This window comes from Sorex fumeus, unplaced genomic scaffold, assembly GCF_029834395.1.
Source record: "Sorex fumeus unplaced genomic scaffold, SorFum_2.1 ptg000054l, whole genome shotgun sequence".
In the NCBI taxonomy this organism is placed as follows: domain Eukaryota; kingdom Metazoa; phylum Chordata; class Mammalia; order Eulipotyphla; family Soricidae; genus Sorex; species Sorex fumeus.
The window spans coordinates 13173150-13190851 of NW_026606111.1; positions in this window are offsets into that span (position 1 = coordinate 13173150).

Genomic DNA, 17702 nt, shown 5'->3' on the forward strand with positions numbered 1-17702 from the left:
TTTCTTCCATGCTCTTGAAGGCATTGCAAGCCGCTCTCTTCCTCTTGCACAACTCAGGTGCCAGGTCATTTGTCATGTTGACTTCTCGACCTAGGTACACATAACTGTTGCATTCGGAGATGTTTGTCCCATTGAGAGTGAATGGAACATCAGGAACGAGACCATTTCTCATAAACATTGTCTTCGTAAGATTCAGCTGTAGTCCGACCTTTCCACACTCACAGTCGAAGTCTTCCAGGATCTGTGCCACTTGGCTGGTGTTTGGTGTTATAAGAATGACATCATCAGCAAAGATAAGGTGGTGTAGTTGCCGACCATCTATCTTCACTCCCATTTCTTCCCATTCCAGTCGTCGTGGGTGGCACTCAAGAGTTTCGGTGAATTGATATCATCCTGCTGAACCCCTCCCTTGACATGGATGATAACTTTGTAGAATGGTGAGATCCTAGTAGTGAATCTGCAGTACACCTCACAGAGGATCCTGATGTATTGATATTGAACACCCTGTTTGACTAGGGCTTCGATGACCTCTTCAGTCTCAACAGAATCAAAGGCCTTCTTTAAATCAATGAACGTTAGATAGAGTGGCATCTTGAACTCCCGAGAAACCTCAATGAGTTTGGTTATCATGTGGATATGGTTGATTGTGCTGAATCCTTTTCGGAAACTGACTAGTTCGCATGGTTGTCCTTCATCTAGTGTTCTGCCAACCATATTCAGGATGACTCGAGTGAACAGCTTGTAGACGACAGACAACAGGCAAATCGGGCGATAGTTGCCAATGTCGTGGATGTCTCCCTTCTTGTACAGTAGTACAGTCTTCTGGTTTTCCATTAGGACAGAACCTTGCATTCAGACAGGTAGTGTGTGAAGAGCCGAGCCAGTGTATTGATGAGTACTGACGGCAGGTTCTTCAGGTGTTCGGGTCTGACCTTGTCTGTCTGTGCTGGGTGCTGTTCTCTTCTTTACTGATGAAATGTCATGTTGGATTTCAGAAGCGAGAACTTTGGGAACGACATATCCATCCTGCGGAATTTGGTATGTGGGCAGGTGTACGTGGCTATTGAAGAGACCCAATTCCATTAACATTTAATCTTAATCTCTAGTTTGTCTCTTCTCTCTGAAATTTGGGGGTGATACTAGAAATTCCATCTCATATAGTTGGTTCTTTAGCAACTGGGCCTTGGATTTAGAAGCATTTTTAATCACACTTGACACTTGGTAAATTCTAAGGTTTTGAGGAGTCATAACCTAGAAACTGTAACTTAAAGTTAAATATATACATAAAATACTATTTTGGTCTCCTAAGTGACTTTATGAATATATATTAGTAAAATATAAACCATATTTCAGACAGCTATCTAAATACTACTCTCTCATTTTTCTATTTTATTATTTTACTAAAGTAACATTGCATAATAAAATTGCTTGGTTTCGTGTGTGTGCACTGTAACACTGTCCTCCCATTGTTTATTGATTTGCTCAAGTGGGCCCAGTAACATCTCCATTGTGAGACTTGTTACTGTTCTTGGCATATCAAATACATCACAGGTAGCTTGCCAGGCTTTGCTGAGTAGGCAGGATACTCTTGGTAGCTTGCCGGCTCTCTCAGAGGGGAAGAGGAATCGAACTTGGGTCGGCTGCATGAAAGGCAAACGCCCTACCCGTTGTGCTATCTCTCCAGTCCCACGTGTGTATTATTGAAAATAATTTCTTTTTTACTTCAAATTCACCACTAAAAATCTAATTCTGCCCTTTGCATATACTTCTTCCTTATTACTAGTTTACTAATTTACCCACACTACCTTTCCTTTCCTCTTCTGGTAACATAATACAAATGCTTATTTTTAATTTATTTAGTTCCTCCGTTTGTCTTTTCTAAATATGTATATCACTGTAATATATAACAGTCTTTCTCAATCAGGTTTATTTTATTAAGTGATAGACTCTATATCATTTCATGTTGTTGAACATGGCAGAATTTCATCATTTTTATGGCTGAACAGTATTTCATTGTGTATATATGCCCCACTTTTAAAATTAGTTGATAGCTACTTTGGCTGTTTGCAAGGTTGTAGCTATTGTAAATAATGAAAAAAATAACACAGGAGTAAATATATCTCTTCAAATTCGTATTTTAAATTTTTCCAGTAAATGTGCAGAAGTGAGACAGCTGAAATATATGGAATTTGTGTGTTTGCTAACTTTTTTTTCTCCTATGGAATCTCCATATTTATTTCCATAATGACCATGCCAGTTTACATAACCATCAACAATGTACATTCCTTTTCTCCCTACGTTGTCTTAATAGCTTCTTTTTTTTCCTTTTTCCCCCTGAGGAGCATCAGTGGCATTGCTGAGTTCCCTCAAGACCCTTGGGATGACAACTCACTTGTCTGGCTTTTCTTTTTCTCTCTTTCTCTCTTTCCCTTTATCTTCTTACTTTCCTTCTCTTCTTTCTTTTCTTTCTTCCATCCTTTCTTTCTTTCTTATTGAATCACCATGAGATAAACAGTTACAAAGCTGTTTGTGTTTGGGTTTCAGTCATACAATATTTCTACACCCATCCCTCCACCAGTTTCTCACCACCAGCCGTGTCCTTACCCGGTTTCCCTTCCATCCCCCTCACTGCCCCTCAAAAATCTCTCTCTCTCTCTCTCTGTCTTTCCTTTTATAGTTTGCATTACAGATACTGAGAGGTTGGTGTTTGTTCAATCACCTATTTTCAGCACACAGTTCTTATCCAGAGTGATCATTTCCATCTGTCTTTGCATGTTGCTCCCTTCTCTATCCCAACTGCCTTCATGTGTATATATACAACATTAGTAAAGATAAAAATCAACTATTTAGATTTTAAAATTCACTAAAAACCTGGAGGAGAGAACATGTATAATTCTAATCTCGTGAGGCATCAGAGACACTTGAATATAAACAAAAATGATTATTTGTTGTATTTCTTTCGTTTTTACAGTTAAAATATTTATGTTTATTGTACTACCTAATTTTTGAGAATTATTTTGTAAGTATTTTTGAGTTATATATCTCTGAGCATCTGGGTAGATACAAATCCATTTTTCTATAAAATAATAACTCTTTGTTCTCTGTCTTAATAATAATCATGATGTATCTAAGCTCAGGGAAAAAGTAATTTTTCAAATTCTCCGAAAAATAAAATGCTTCATCTAATGTAAGTAGTCAATTTATTTTAATGTTGAAGAAAGTATGTACTTTATTTTACTTTTGTAAGAACTGCTTCTACTTCAGATATTATTATAGAATATGTATTGTGCTCCTTATACTTAAATAGACAGAATAATTGGAATAATAAATTTAAATGCATATTAAATATAAAGGTAGTCATAATTTTAGTACTGGAACCATTGAAGGTATTTTAAAATGTAATTTTAATAAAGCAAGTTTTACGTTGGAAATAAGGTCAGTTGGAAATTGGTTTTTTACAAATGCTATTTTTCAAATAAAATTGGTGCTTACCTTTGGTTTGAAAATCAAATGAATTATGAAATGGCAATCATATTGATCTTTCAAGAACATTTCTCTCACTAAGACCTTAAGTTTAAAGTTCTTAATTAGAGCAAGAGGGGGGGAAAAACAACAGGCCAAATGATGACTAATTAGAGTGACATGCATTCTTCTGACGCATGGGGGAGTCATAGTACCTCAGGCAGTAAAAATAGTGTCTCATTAGTCTTTTAACCATTATTCCCAGGTTTCCACAAAATTGATATTTAATCACTTTCCCAATGTACAGCAGGCACTTATTACAAAGGGAAGACATGGGGAGTGAAAAGTTTATAAAATTCCTGTCAATCTTTTCTCAATTGGAAGAATGATTCATTATAATGGGCCACCAGTGGCACAGGGACTCTGAATAGAAACCTGTAATTAACTTCACTTCCTGCTTTATTGATGGCATGTGCTGGGTTCTGATTAGATTGCATATCGGGGGAAATGTACCCTATGGATCATGCTGTACAACACTCTAAACTATATCTAAATCATACCTGCACATGGATTCTTCACAGTTTAAGATACTGATTTTCTGAAATTTGACACTCTTTAAAAGTACTTAGAGATTAAGTTTTGTTACTCACAAAAGAATATATAAATAAAATTGATGTCTAAAACTAATAGAATAAATATTTTGAAGGCAACTCTGAAAGAGCAAAACTAACGTCAAAATGGTATATCACAATAATATTCCTTTAAAAAAGTGTTAAGACAGGACTGGACAGTTAGTAAGGGTTTAAGGTGCTTTCCTCACATGTGGTCAGCACTGATTCAATTCTCAGCATCACATGGTCCACTGAACTCTGCCAACACTGCCTCCCAAGCACAGATTTCAGAGTGTTCTGAATGTTGCCCAAACTACCCCTCAAAATTATTGATACATTCAATCTATGTTTTTATGAAGTGAATATAATCCTTTAGAAGTAGTCAAAACTTCTTTAATTCTATTTGTGCAATAAGATTAATATAATCTTAATATAATAACAAGGTTGTAAGAACTATTTTGTCATAAAATCTAAATTTTCCTTTCATGTGTATACATAAAGCATCAATACTAAAAACTTCCCTTTTTTCCTTTGGGGAAAAAAAATTCCACATTTAACAAAAAAATGATAAGATCTTTAAATATCTAAGTTATTTTACTTCATTATTAGTAGGATAATGTCTTATGGACATGCACATAGCATAATACATTTTGTGATGTGTCATCAAATAAGATAATCATTTTTTTAATTTTCTATCTTTATAAAAGCTTCATGTTTGATGTTTTCCAAAGTTTACTTCAAGCAAGAAGTATTCACTGTACTTTATATAGTTAACACGTTTTCTACTTCCTGTTCCTAGTCTGCTCTAGATGAAGTAGATAGCTTACCTAGAATATATGGTTGGCAGAGAACCCTGGAGCTTCCTGCTAACGGGGTACAGGGTTGTTGTCTAACCAGTGAATTTCAACCATAGATTTGGAGACCAGTGCTAATTTACTAGTATAAAAGTATGAAAGCCACACATTTTACTAAAGCTTATATATCAAAGGTCATATGTCAAAAGTTTCTATAAACTAAAGGAGTTGAATTCTGACAAAAAATAAGAAAGAAAGAAAGAAAATTGTTTATGTCTGTTTCCATCAGCCAAACTCCTTTTCATTTCAGTACAAAATTTCTGTTATTAAACTAGTTATTGTGCAAAAGATTTACTATTTTAAACAAAGGAATTAATAAATACAAACTAATAAATGCAAACCTTAATGATCTGTTTGAGTAGGGAAAGTTACTCAGTCATATTTCCTCATGATATAAAGTTTTGAATAAGTTATAATATATTTTAGGCTCACAATTCTTTAGCAAGTGATAAAAAAAAGCACATAGGGTAACTCCAGCTGAGATTCTGAAGCAAGAAGTATCAACAAATATTTCAAAGAAACTAAAGAATCTTCTGTTTTGTTAATATATCAATAAGTACAATGCCTTATGTTAGAAATCAGGAAACAAGTTTTGCTATAGCCACATTAAAGTAAAATTGAGTAAATAATGCAGCTGAGATTTAATTTAATGAAGTGAAAACTACAAATAGATTTTTTTCTTTGATTGTGAAATAGAATTTATAAATTGTTCTTCTGAAATTTCATTAGTTGAAACTATTTTCCTCAAAAATGAAGTATATTTTCTTATAAAATGAAAATTTATAAGAATATATATCATATTCAAGTAGAATCAATATAACATATGTAGCAGACCATAGCATTATCAAAACGTTCTTCATAATGACATATAGACTACAAATCATTTTTTGGAACCAAGACCTAAATTTTACAATGTGCATTCAAATATTCTATTAAGTGAGAACCCTCTAAAGACCAGAAAGGTGCCAAATTATACAAAATATTAAAGGCTTATTATATTTCTACTAAATTATCAATTTTGTAAAACAATTAAACAAGAAAAGCCAATTAGTGTGAAACTGGTCTGTAGAGTATAATCATTAGTTAGAAGCTCGTTTGATAAGGTTAGGTCCAAATCTAATAAGTTAAACCCCCAGCAGAACTGTAATATTGCCTTAGTGGCAGCTTCTAACAGTACCAGTCTCTAAATAGAAACCATAAAAATTAAAGAAATTGAAAAAAGCTATTTTTGCCACAATTAACAAAATCTTTGTAGAGTTATTTCAAATAAGAATCAGTGTAGATTTTTTAAATCATGATTTCTAAGAATCTGTATGTGAATAAAAATGATTATTAATGCCAGATTCTTTTAATAGACTGCAAAAGACTACAGGTTAAATAATTATTAACATGGAAACATTATGTAAAATCAAAGAAATGTTTTATAAATATCAGAAAAATAAAATAAAATAATCTACTATGAGAACATATAGATTGTATGTATATGATAATGACTTTACTGTAATATTTGCAGCCCTGCTCCATCTGTCACATTTACCTTCGGAAAATATTCGTTATGTGAAAAGAAAAAAATAAGAAAGAAAGAAAGAAAATTGTTTATGTCTGTTTCCATCAGCCAAACTCCTTTTCATTTCAGTACAAAATTTCTGTTATTAAACTAGTTATTGTGCAAAAGATTTACTATTTTAAACAAAGGAATTAATAAATACAAACTAATAAATGCAAACCTTAATGATCTGTTTGAGTAGGGAAAGTTACTCAGTCATATTTCCTCATGATATAAAGTTTTGAATAAGTTATAATATATTTTAGGCTCAGGTATATTCATTCCACTTGGTTATTCCATGAATAGAAAATATAGTACAGATCAGAAAAGCCATATTCTCTCTTTGCCATTTTCTTTCATCTTTACCAGCTTTGTGCTTTGAATTCTAAGAGTATAATTGACAAGATCTGATCATCTACTCACTAGTTTATACATATTGTAGAAAGGATAGATTGGTCCTTGGAGAATACTGTTGACAAAGTCTACAGCACTTTGCACAAACAAGTATTTTCAAGTAATTTTATCATTTGTGAACAGTTAGTTATTTTCACTACCATTTTTATTTCTTAATCAATTCTTGCCCAGTGTTTTATAATTTACTTTTAAATACTACTGTGATCTAATAATCTGTTTTGGCAATTCATTCTGAAGTATCAATCTGGTTATACTAAAACATTTTGAGAGGCTATTTTGATCTTTGGGCTGGATGAATAGCACTGTAGGTAGGGCGTTTGCTTTACACGCAGCCAACATGGCTGACCTGAGTTCGATTCCGCCGCCTCTCTTAGAGAGACTGGCAAGCTACCGAGATTACCTTGCCGGCAAGGCAAAGCCTGGCAAGCTCCCCATGATGTATTCAATAAGTCAAACACAGTAACAAGTCTCACAATGTTACTGGGCCCGTTCGAGCAAATCGATGAACAACGGGAGGACAGTGACAGTGACAATGATTTTGATCTTCAGCAAATGTTACAAAGCTACATCTTTAAATATAGTTGTATTAATAATCATACCAAATCCCTCAGGTAATGAAAAAGTAAAATAAATTTAGTATCTCTGTACAAATTCACAACGTGAATAATAATCTACAGGTTGAAGGCTAACATGGAATAAAATGGACCTGGTAAATGAAGACAAAAAAAGTTATTACATAGCTTAATAATTTTTTTGCTACCATTTAGTTAATTATATTGTATATCACACTAATACTTAAATAGGAAAGCTCTTACTCCTCTGTCCTATTCATAGAGCTATAAATTACTTCATACATCTAAAATTGTGATTAGCCATAAATCTCACAACAGGGTGTAATAACAAAATATAATTTGCCTCACTACTTGAAAATTTCACAAATGTGCTCTACAACTATATTTCAAAAATATGGCATTAGCTTTAGAATTAATAGCTTAATAAATTTAAGTACCTCTATATAGGAAACAATGATTCTTTTTGTAAGGCAGCATAACAAAATTTCTACTGTTAAAACTACAACCTTTTAGGTTCGCTTACAATTCTACAACCTCAGTGTTAGCTCATCTGTGCTTCTATAAATCAGCAGCTGATACAAAATATATACTTGCTTCCACCTCATTTCATGCACAAAAACCACTTCAGTTTCGATGTGGTGGGTACTCACGATGGGTTATGAATCCTGTGGGCTGGTGGTCATATTTTCAGCACAGAAGCACACCCCCTTTGACCCCACTGCCACACACACTTGTGGAGATTGAAGGAAACCAGTGGGAAGTGGAAGACTTGATGTAGAGAAGACTCTACTCCATCAAGAGAAATGAGTCCATGTTTCAAAAAAATTAAATAAATAAAATAAAAACTTTTAAGTCAGGGCCATGGGCACTCCCAACAGAGCCAAGAAACATTCCCTTCAACTGAAAATCTTGAGCAGGCAAATGAGAAGATTTTCAAGCAAAAAGCTTCCCTGCTCAGCTGCCCAAGTCAGCCCATCAACTGTAAATTGGTTTTACTAGGACAGGTTTTCCTGGATTCCTCTTAACCACTGGATGAGTTCTACTTTTTGTTTTTGAAACTAAACTCTTAACAGTAAATCTGCTTTTGATTAAATGAATAAAAAGGTATGATTCCAGCATAGGAACAAAGAAACAGATGAAAATGCTCACAAATAAAACCATTAATATATATTGTTAATCTTTGACAAGCAAAGTTAAGGATATCTGTTACAATACTACATATCATACAGAAAGCATGCCTTTTTTTGTCATCCTTTTATTGACACAAATATGATCAAGATATGTTTCATGAATATAATTAATCACTTAATCACTTAACTTCCCGTTAGTCATCGATTTGCTTTAGCGGGCGCCAGTAATGTCTTCATTTGTCCCTGTCACATGCTAGTGTAGCTGAATGGCATCTGTTCACTCTGGGAACATGAAGGGCCTCAAACCGATCGTTCATGATCTTGATGAAGAAGTCTGACCATCTGTTAGGTGGGCGGCCACGCAGTCTTTTGACATCCCATGGAATGCAGTCGGTAACAGCTCTAGTCCAGCGGTCGTCTTTAAATCTCATTACGTGACCAGCCCATCTGATTTTCGACACCTTGGCAAATGAGACAGCGTCCCTGATTCTTGATCGTCGACAGATGTCAGAACTCCGGATTCTTTCTCTCATTTGAGTGAAGCATGATGCTCCAAGCATAGATCTTTCGATTCCTCTTTGGGAGACCCAAATAGTGTTCTCATCCTCTTTTCGTAGGGCCCAGGTCTCTGAGGCATATGTTAATGCAGGAAGAACAGTGGAATCAAAGAGATGTGCCCGGAGCCGGAGGTTCTTCATCCTCTTAGCTATTTCATCGATGTTCTTGAAGGCGCTCCAAGCCGCTCTCTTCCTCCTGCGCAGCTCGGGTACCAGGTCATTTGTCATGTTGACTTCTCGACCTAGGTACACATAGCTGTTGAACTCGGAGATGGTCGTTCCGTTGAGAGCTAATGGGGCTTCAGGAACAAGGCTGTTTCTCATAAACATTGACTTCGTAAGATTCAGCTGTAGTCCTACATTTCCACACTCACGGTCAAAGTCGGCCAGCATTTGTGCCGCTTGGCTGATGTTTGGTGTTATTAAAACAATGTCATCAGCAAAGCGGAGGAGGGTAGTTGCCGACCATCTATCTTCACTCCCATTCCTTCCCATTCCAGTCGTCGCATGATGTTCTCGAGGGTGGCACTGAAGAGTTTCGGTGAAATGGTATCACCCTGCCGCACCCCTCTCTTGACATCAACGATCACTTCTTTGTAGAATGGTGAGATCCTGGTAGTGAATCCGCAGTATAGCTCATGGAGGATCCTGATGTATTGGGCTTGAATGCCCTGATTGGCTAGGGCTTCAATGACCGCTTCTGTCTCAACAGAATCAAAGGCCTTCTTTAAATCAATGAGCGTTAAACAGAGCGGCATCTTGAACTCCCGAGAAACCTCAATGAGCTTGGTTATCATGTGGATATGGTCAATGGTGCTGAATCCTTTGCGGAACCTGGCTTGCTCGCATGGTTGTCCTTCATCTAGTGTTCTGCCAATCCTATTTAGGATGACAGAAGTGAACAACTTGTAGATGACAGACAATAGGCAGATTGGGCGATCGTTGCCAATGTCATGGATGTCTCCCTTCTTGAACAGTAGTACGGTCCTGCTGGTTTTCCATTGGGACGGAACCTTGCATTCAGACAGGTAGCGAGTGAAGAGCCGAGCCAGTGTATTGATGAGTACTGATGGCAGGTTCTTCAGGTGTTCAGGTCTGACCTTGTCTGGGCCGTGTGCTGTTTGTTTCTTTACCAACGAAATGGCGTGTCGGATTTCGGAAGGGAGAACTTTGGGAACGACATATCCATCCTATGGAATTTGGTATGTTGGCAAGTGGACATGGCTATCGAAGAGATTTGAGTAGAAATCATGGATAATCTTCTCCATTGCTGTTCTGGAGGATGTGATGGACCCATCAGGAGTCGGAGGGCAGTCATCTTGGTCTTGTAGTTGGCGAAGGACAGGCGGGCGTTACGAATACTTTTCCCAGCTTCTGCCGCATCTACCAGTACTTCTGCTCTTCTCTCTTTGAGGTCTTCCTTGATCGCATCTCTGCACTGCTTTGCGAGCTCAGACGTTAGCTTGCGGTTGCCTGAGGCATGCACCAAACCACGCTGGCAAATTATCTCAAGAGTTTTCAAAGAGAGGTGATTTTTTGTGGCTATCTCTCTCTTGGCATTCCTCGCACATTCATGGAGGTGCTGAACCAGTCGATCATATTCCTCGTCAATGTTGTCAAAAATGGCATCTTCCCATGTTGCCGCAATAGTACCAAAGAGTTCCCAGTTGGTGGTCATTCTGGGAGTTCTCTTTTTGAACTTTGCAGCCCTTTCTCCCTGCTCTGTGAAGTAGAATTTTGCACGAAGGAGACGGTGGTCCGATCCAGTTCGAAATTTTGGGACAACAGCGACATCAGTCAGGCAAAACCGTCGATTGAATATGATGTGGTCTATTTCGTTGTGGAATCGTCCACCGGCAGACTCCCATGTCCATCGTTTAGATTCTGCCTTCTGGAACTGTGAGTTACCATGAATGGTCTTGGTCGACATGATGAACTCAGACAGTCTCTCACTCTGTTCGTTCCATTCCAGGTCATGGGTCCCAATGTGAAGTTCTTCAGCTGATCTTCTCGGTCCTATCTTGGCATTAAAATCACCCACAATGATCTTGTAGAAGGTCTGGTCTTCTTTATAGAACTTCTCCCGCTCCATGTAGAACTTCTCGATTTCTCTATCATCATAATGAGATGTTGGTACGTAGACAACGAAGACAGAAACTGCAGGCAGTGAGCCACATCTATTCAAATGTAAACGTTCGATTCGGGTTTTTAGGCATTCGAATGAATCAATGCTCTTGGCCAAGTTTGTGTTGACAAGGACACCGACACCTCCAACACCTCTTTTATCGCATGTTTTGAGGAACAATTCTTCTCCAGTGTCAAAAACGGCATGGTGAGATTCATGCCTTCTTGTCTCGGTCAGACCAATGATGTCGTACTTGATCATTCGCACTTGTACCATCAGGTCCTTGATGGATGCATCTGATGCTAGCGTACGTGCATTGAAAGTACAGACGATCATTTTTGTCTTCCTTCGTAGTGGCAGCCTAGGTCGGCCTTGAGATTTTGTCAGCCTCTCCTTTCTCATCCTTCTCAGTGCTGTCATGTCGGTGAAGCCTTCAGGGTCAGGTGAATGAGACCAGTTGTAGTTACTGGTTTTGGCATATCGAATACACAATATAATATAATTAATATAATTAAAGTATGATAAAAAAGATGATGCAGATTAGAGTTGGACTGTGCTACCAATGCACAATATAATATAATTAATATAATTAAAGTATGATAAAAAAGATGATGCAGATTAGAGTTGGACTGTGCTACCAATGCAATTGTTCCTAATGAGTGAACTGAATGATTTAATATGAATCTCAAAACAGTGTAAGAAATTATTAATCTGTAGCAACCTTAAAAGAGTGGAAACATATTAATTTATTTAGTGATTTATTATGGTGCACAACTCTGCTATAAGCATCAAAGGAAACCTATACTTATAAGTAAAAACAAATTGATAGCATGGTTATTCTGTTGTTGTTTGGTGTTCAGGGTTACTCAGGGGCTGTTCCTCCCTTATTGCTCAGGGGTCGGTGCTCCTGGAAGTGCTCAGGGAATCCCTATTAACTTTATGTGCTATAATACTTAGATATTGCTCTGAAAATGTTCACTTAGAATGAAGCATAATGACTACAATAACACTTTATTTAATGCTTTAATCTGTTCCATGAATCATTCAGGCCATTGTAATTGCAATGTTAATCTGACACTATTGAATAAACAAGTCATGCACAAATGGATTGGGTATTCTTAACTGGGATATATTGAGCACTTCTTTGAAAGGATCTTCTGGATAGTTTTTTCCTGAATATATCTTATTACCAGCACTCTGATTAATATTCTATAAATTGTGTACATTTATACATCACACTGAAAACTATGGGACTGACCATACTGAAAAATAAGAGGAAGAAGTAAGTCCTGAGTTTAACTGTGTGTGAAACCCCACCAAAAAAAAATACTGAGAGGTTGCTTATAATTTTAAAAATACTTGTTATATCTAAAGAAAACCTACAGCCCATTATCAAGTGATACCTGTAATAGAAAACTAGGTTTGTTAAGGTTGATACAGAGATAGTAAACAACAAATGACTAAAGGGAAAGGAATGTATGCACCCAGATCAAGAGACCCAGAAATTAACAGCTAAAACAAAATATAAATAAAAATCCCCAAGACACATATGGATCAGAGTGATGAAAACTATAGATAAGAGAATTTTTATGGTAATAATTTATATATAAAAATTTAAAATTCTATATTTTGAAACTAAAGTTTCTCAATGTAACTAACTGCTAACAGTGCAAGTGACTATTTATGTCTATATTAAAATTTGGGAAAGAGTAAAGAAATCAACAGTGATGTAAGAAGAACATGTTAGAGTCCAAATTATGTGAGGATTGAATAAGGTAACAAATGTATTGGAGAAAACTGTGGAAGTTCAGTGGCATTGTGGACCTTGTTTTTACTCCAGATTGTCATTTTGCAACCCCTAGGCAGGATTGCCTCCTGTCCCCAAAGTGGATAAGGAGAGCAGTGAAGGCTGCTTATCCACCATGGCTTGGCTTTGCCTAGTCCAGTCCAATCCCAGAAAACTGAGAAGTTCAGGGGTGTTGGAGACCCTAATTTTTACTCAGTATCTCAATTTTGCCTCAGAGATAGAAGTTGTCCCATGAGCAGGAAGTCGATAAGGAGGGGAGGGATAATTTTTTGTTGTTGTTGCCTCTCTATAACTCACTGTATACATAAAAGGCATCCTAACTTTAGGCACCTAACCACATAACAACACACAATAAAAAGTCACAATGCTAAAGCAAGACAGAACCCACCAGACTGAGTGAAGATGCTAGCCAGGAAGACTGAGCCAGTAATTACAAACTAAACAATCTCTCTGATAAGAAATTTAGAGAGGTATTGTTAAGGATATATAAGGAGCTCAAAGAAACAATGGAACAGACCTCTAATAAAACATAAGCAGAAATAAGAAAACAAGAAGCAGATCTGAGAAACTTGCTTGGTGAAATGAAAAAGTCACTCAAAGGCTTCAGCAGCAGAGTCTAGCTTCTGAGGAGAGAATCAGTGAGCTTCAAGATGAAGTGCAGTTAACTTCCAGACAGCACTTCATGATGGGGGGTGGAGGAAGCCTCAAAATTAGCCAAGAGATGACAAGAGAACTTTGGGATGAACTGAAAAGGAACACCATAAGAATCATCAGGGTCTCAGGAGGGCCGGAAGCTGATAAAGAAGCAACAGAAAGAACACACCATTTCTGAGAAGTTATCCAAGTACTGATAAATGCACGTACTCCCCCCTACCCCTGCCCCCACTAAAGGGGTCAGCACCCGTCGGCATGTACTAGAGTGATAGCACAACAATAACCCATCAGCAGGGCTGGGGTGATAGCACAGCAGTTAGGGCGGTTGCCTTGCGCGCAGCCAGCCCGGCCAAACCAGGTTCAATTCCTCTGACCCTCTCAGAGAGCCCAGCAAGCTACCAAGAGTATTTCGCCCGCTCGGCAAAGCCTTGCAAGCTATCCGTGATGTATTCAATATCCAAATACAGTAACAACAAGTATGAAAATGAGACGTTACCGAACAATGGGAAGACAGTGCTACAGTGCTACTGAGAAGTTTCCAAAACTGAAACGTGCATGTACCCAGATAGAAATCCCTCAAGACACATCCTAAACCAAAATGATGAAAACTATAGATATAGATATAGATATAGAAAACTATAGATATAGATACTGAAACTATAGATATAGATACTGAAAGCAGTAATATCAAAGAAGGAAATTATATACAAAGGAACCTCCTTAAGATTTATAGGAGACAGGGCCAGAGTGGTAGTACAGTGGGTAGGGCATTTACCTTGCACATGGCCAGCCCAGGTTTGATCCCCAGCACACCATATGGTACACCGAGCACTGTCAGGAGTAATTCCTGAGTACAGAACCAGGAGTAATCCCGGAGCACCACTAGGTGGGACACCCCCCAAAAATGAAAAGAAATAAAGATTTACAGCAGACTTCTTAGCCTAAACCCTCTGGGTCCAAAGACAGTAGTTGATGTAGTGAAAAAACTCAGGGAAATGAATGCCTCACAAAAAACACTTTACCTGGACAGACATTCATTCATATTTGAAAGAACAATAAGCAACTTCACAGATAAAGAGCAACTTAAAAACTTTATAGACTCTGAACTATCATTGTAAGAAGAAATAAATGGACCATTTTACGTAAGATAAGCCCCACAAACTTGTCAAACTCCCACAGAAAGATGGTACAAGACCCCATAACAATGATCTCTTTCAATACCAATGGGTTAAATGCACCAACTAGAGACACAGAGTGGTAGGATGGATTAGAAAATAGAACCCAAACACTCTGCTTCCTACAAGAAACACATTTGAACAGTCAGAGCAAATACAAATTCAAAGTCAAAGGTAGGAAGACAATTTTTTAGCAAATAACCTCTGCATAAAAGCTGGGGTGGTCATACCAGTATCACATGACATAGACTTCAGGCTTATAAAATTTATTAGAGATAGAAACAGTGATGTATTAATGATCAAGGGTCAGGTATATCAGGATAAATTAACACTTCTAAACATATTGCATCTAATGAGGGACTAGCAAAATACTTAAAGCAACTGCTAATAGACTTGAAGGAAGACATTGATCCTAACACAGTAGATGTTGTTAACAACACCTTCTTGTCACCTCTAGATTTACTAGACTAAAGCTCAACCAGAAAATATTTCATTTGATGGAAAAAATGGAAGAGAGGTGTTTAATAGATATACAGATATATATGCATATAGATGATATTATAGGGTTTTTCACCTTCAAAAGATCAATACATATTTTTTTCTCCAATGCACATGGGACAGTCTTCAAGATAGAACACATGTTTGTAAACAAAACATACGTCAATAAATTCAAGATCTTAGAAATCATATCAACTATCTTTCAGACCATGAATCATGAGAAGTAGAAGTTAATAACAAACAGAAAAGAAAAAGCAACTCAAATATATCCCCTGATAATGGATTGGGAGAAATAATACATCAAAATGACAATATATGCCAAAGTATTGCACAGTTTCAAATCAGTCCCTATAAAAATATCCATGTGTTTTTTTAAAGAAATACATCAAACACTCCTGAAATTTGTGTATGACAATAAATCCCCTTAGACAACTATAGCAGTCATTCCTTGGGAAAAAAGAAAATAATAAGTATAACTTTCCCCAATTTTGAAGTCTACTACAAAACTGTAATAATTAAAATAGCATGGTATTAAAATAAAGACCCTCACATCAATGGAATAGAATTGAATATCCTGATTTAGAACCTCAGGTATATAATCAGTTAATCTTTGATAAAGAGCAAAAAATGTGAAGTGGAACAAGGAAGTCATCTTCAACCATAAGTATTGGGAATACTGGTCAGCTACATAAAAAAAGTAAACTCAGACCTCTTTGTAATGCCATGTACAATAGTCAAATAAAAATGAATTAAAGGCTTTAATATCACACTTGAATCCAAAAGATACATAGAGTAAATAATAGTGAGAACTCTTCATGACAGTAAAACTAAAGGTATATTCAAAGATGAAACACCAATGACCAAGAAAGTCAAAGCAAAGAAAAACATTAAACTAAGAGCTTCTGTACCACAAAGGAAACAATGACCAGAATACAAAGATAGCTGATAAAAAGGAAAAAGTTATTTAACCAACACTCATATGACAAGATGTTAGTATTCAAGTAAGGCACTGGTAGAACTTTACAAACACACACACACACACATACACACAGACACACACACACACTCACAGAAAACTCCATCAAAAAATGGGGAGAAGAGATGAACAGAAGCATCCTCAGGAAATACAAATGGTCAAAAGGCACATGAAAACATGCTTTGCATCACTAATTATCTGGGAGATATAAATCAAAAGGATAATTAAGTATCATCTCATGCCTCAGAAACTGGCACACTTAGTAAAGAACAACCAGTGCTGGCATGGATGTCAAAAGAAAGGGACTTTCATTCACTGCTGGTGGAAATGCCAATTGGTTCATCCTTTCTGTGAAATAGTATGAACATTTATCAAGAAAATGATAAATTGAGCTTCCATATGACCAAGCAGTACCAATCCTGTGGCTATCACCTTATGGCCCCAAAAAACAATTCAGAAAAGACGTCTGCACTCCTATGTTCTTTGCAGCTCTTTTTATAGTTGTCAGGATGTGGAAACATCCAAAATGGCTGAGAATAGAGGAGTGGATAAAGAAATAATGGTACATCTGCACAACACAGCTATTATAAAAAAAAAAACGAATTCATGAAATTTGTTTATACATGGACTTACATGGAGAATATCATGCTGAGTGAAATGAGTTTGAGGGAGAGGGACAAATATAGAATAATTGCACTCATTTGAGGGACATATCGGTCACGGTCCTCCCGTTGTTCATCAATTTGCTCTAGCAGACCCAGTAATGTCTCCATCATGAGACTTGTTGTTACTGTGTTTGGCATATCGAATACGTCATGGGTAGCTTGCCAGGCTCTGCTGTGCAGGCGAGATACTCTCGGTAGCTTGCCGGGCTCTCCAAGAGGGGCAGAGGAATCAAACTTGGGTCGGCCGTGTTGGCCGCTTGTAAGGCAAATGCCCTACCCGCTGTGCTATATATATATAAAAAAAACATAGTATTTGACTAATACCCAAAGACAGTAGAAACAATGACCAAGAGAACTGATCCATGGTAGGAATCTTGCTGCCATGGGGAAGGTGCAGTGGAATTAGGACAGAAAAGTGACCACTATGACCGTGATAGTTGGAAATGATCACTCTGGGCAAAAACTGAGTGCTGAAAGGATGTAAAGAGATACCTTATTTCAGTAATGGTATTACAAATCACTGTTCCTAAAAGGAAAATGAGAGAAGAGAGAAAACATGTGTGTGTGTGTGTGTGTGAGTAAGAGAGAGAGAGAGAGAGAGAGAGAGAGAGAGAGAGAGAGAGAGAGAGACAGAGACAGAGACAGAGAGAGACAGA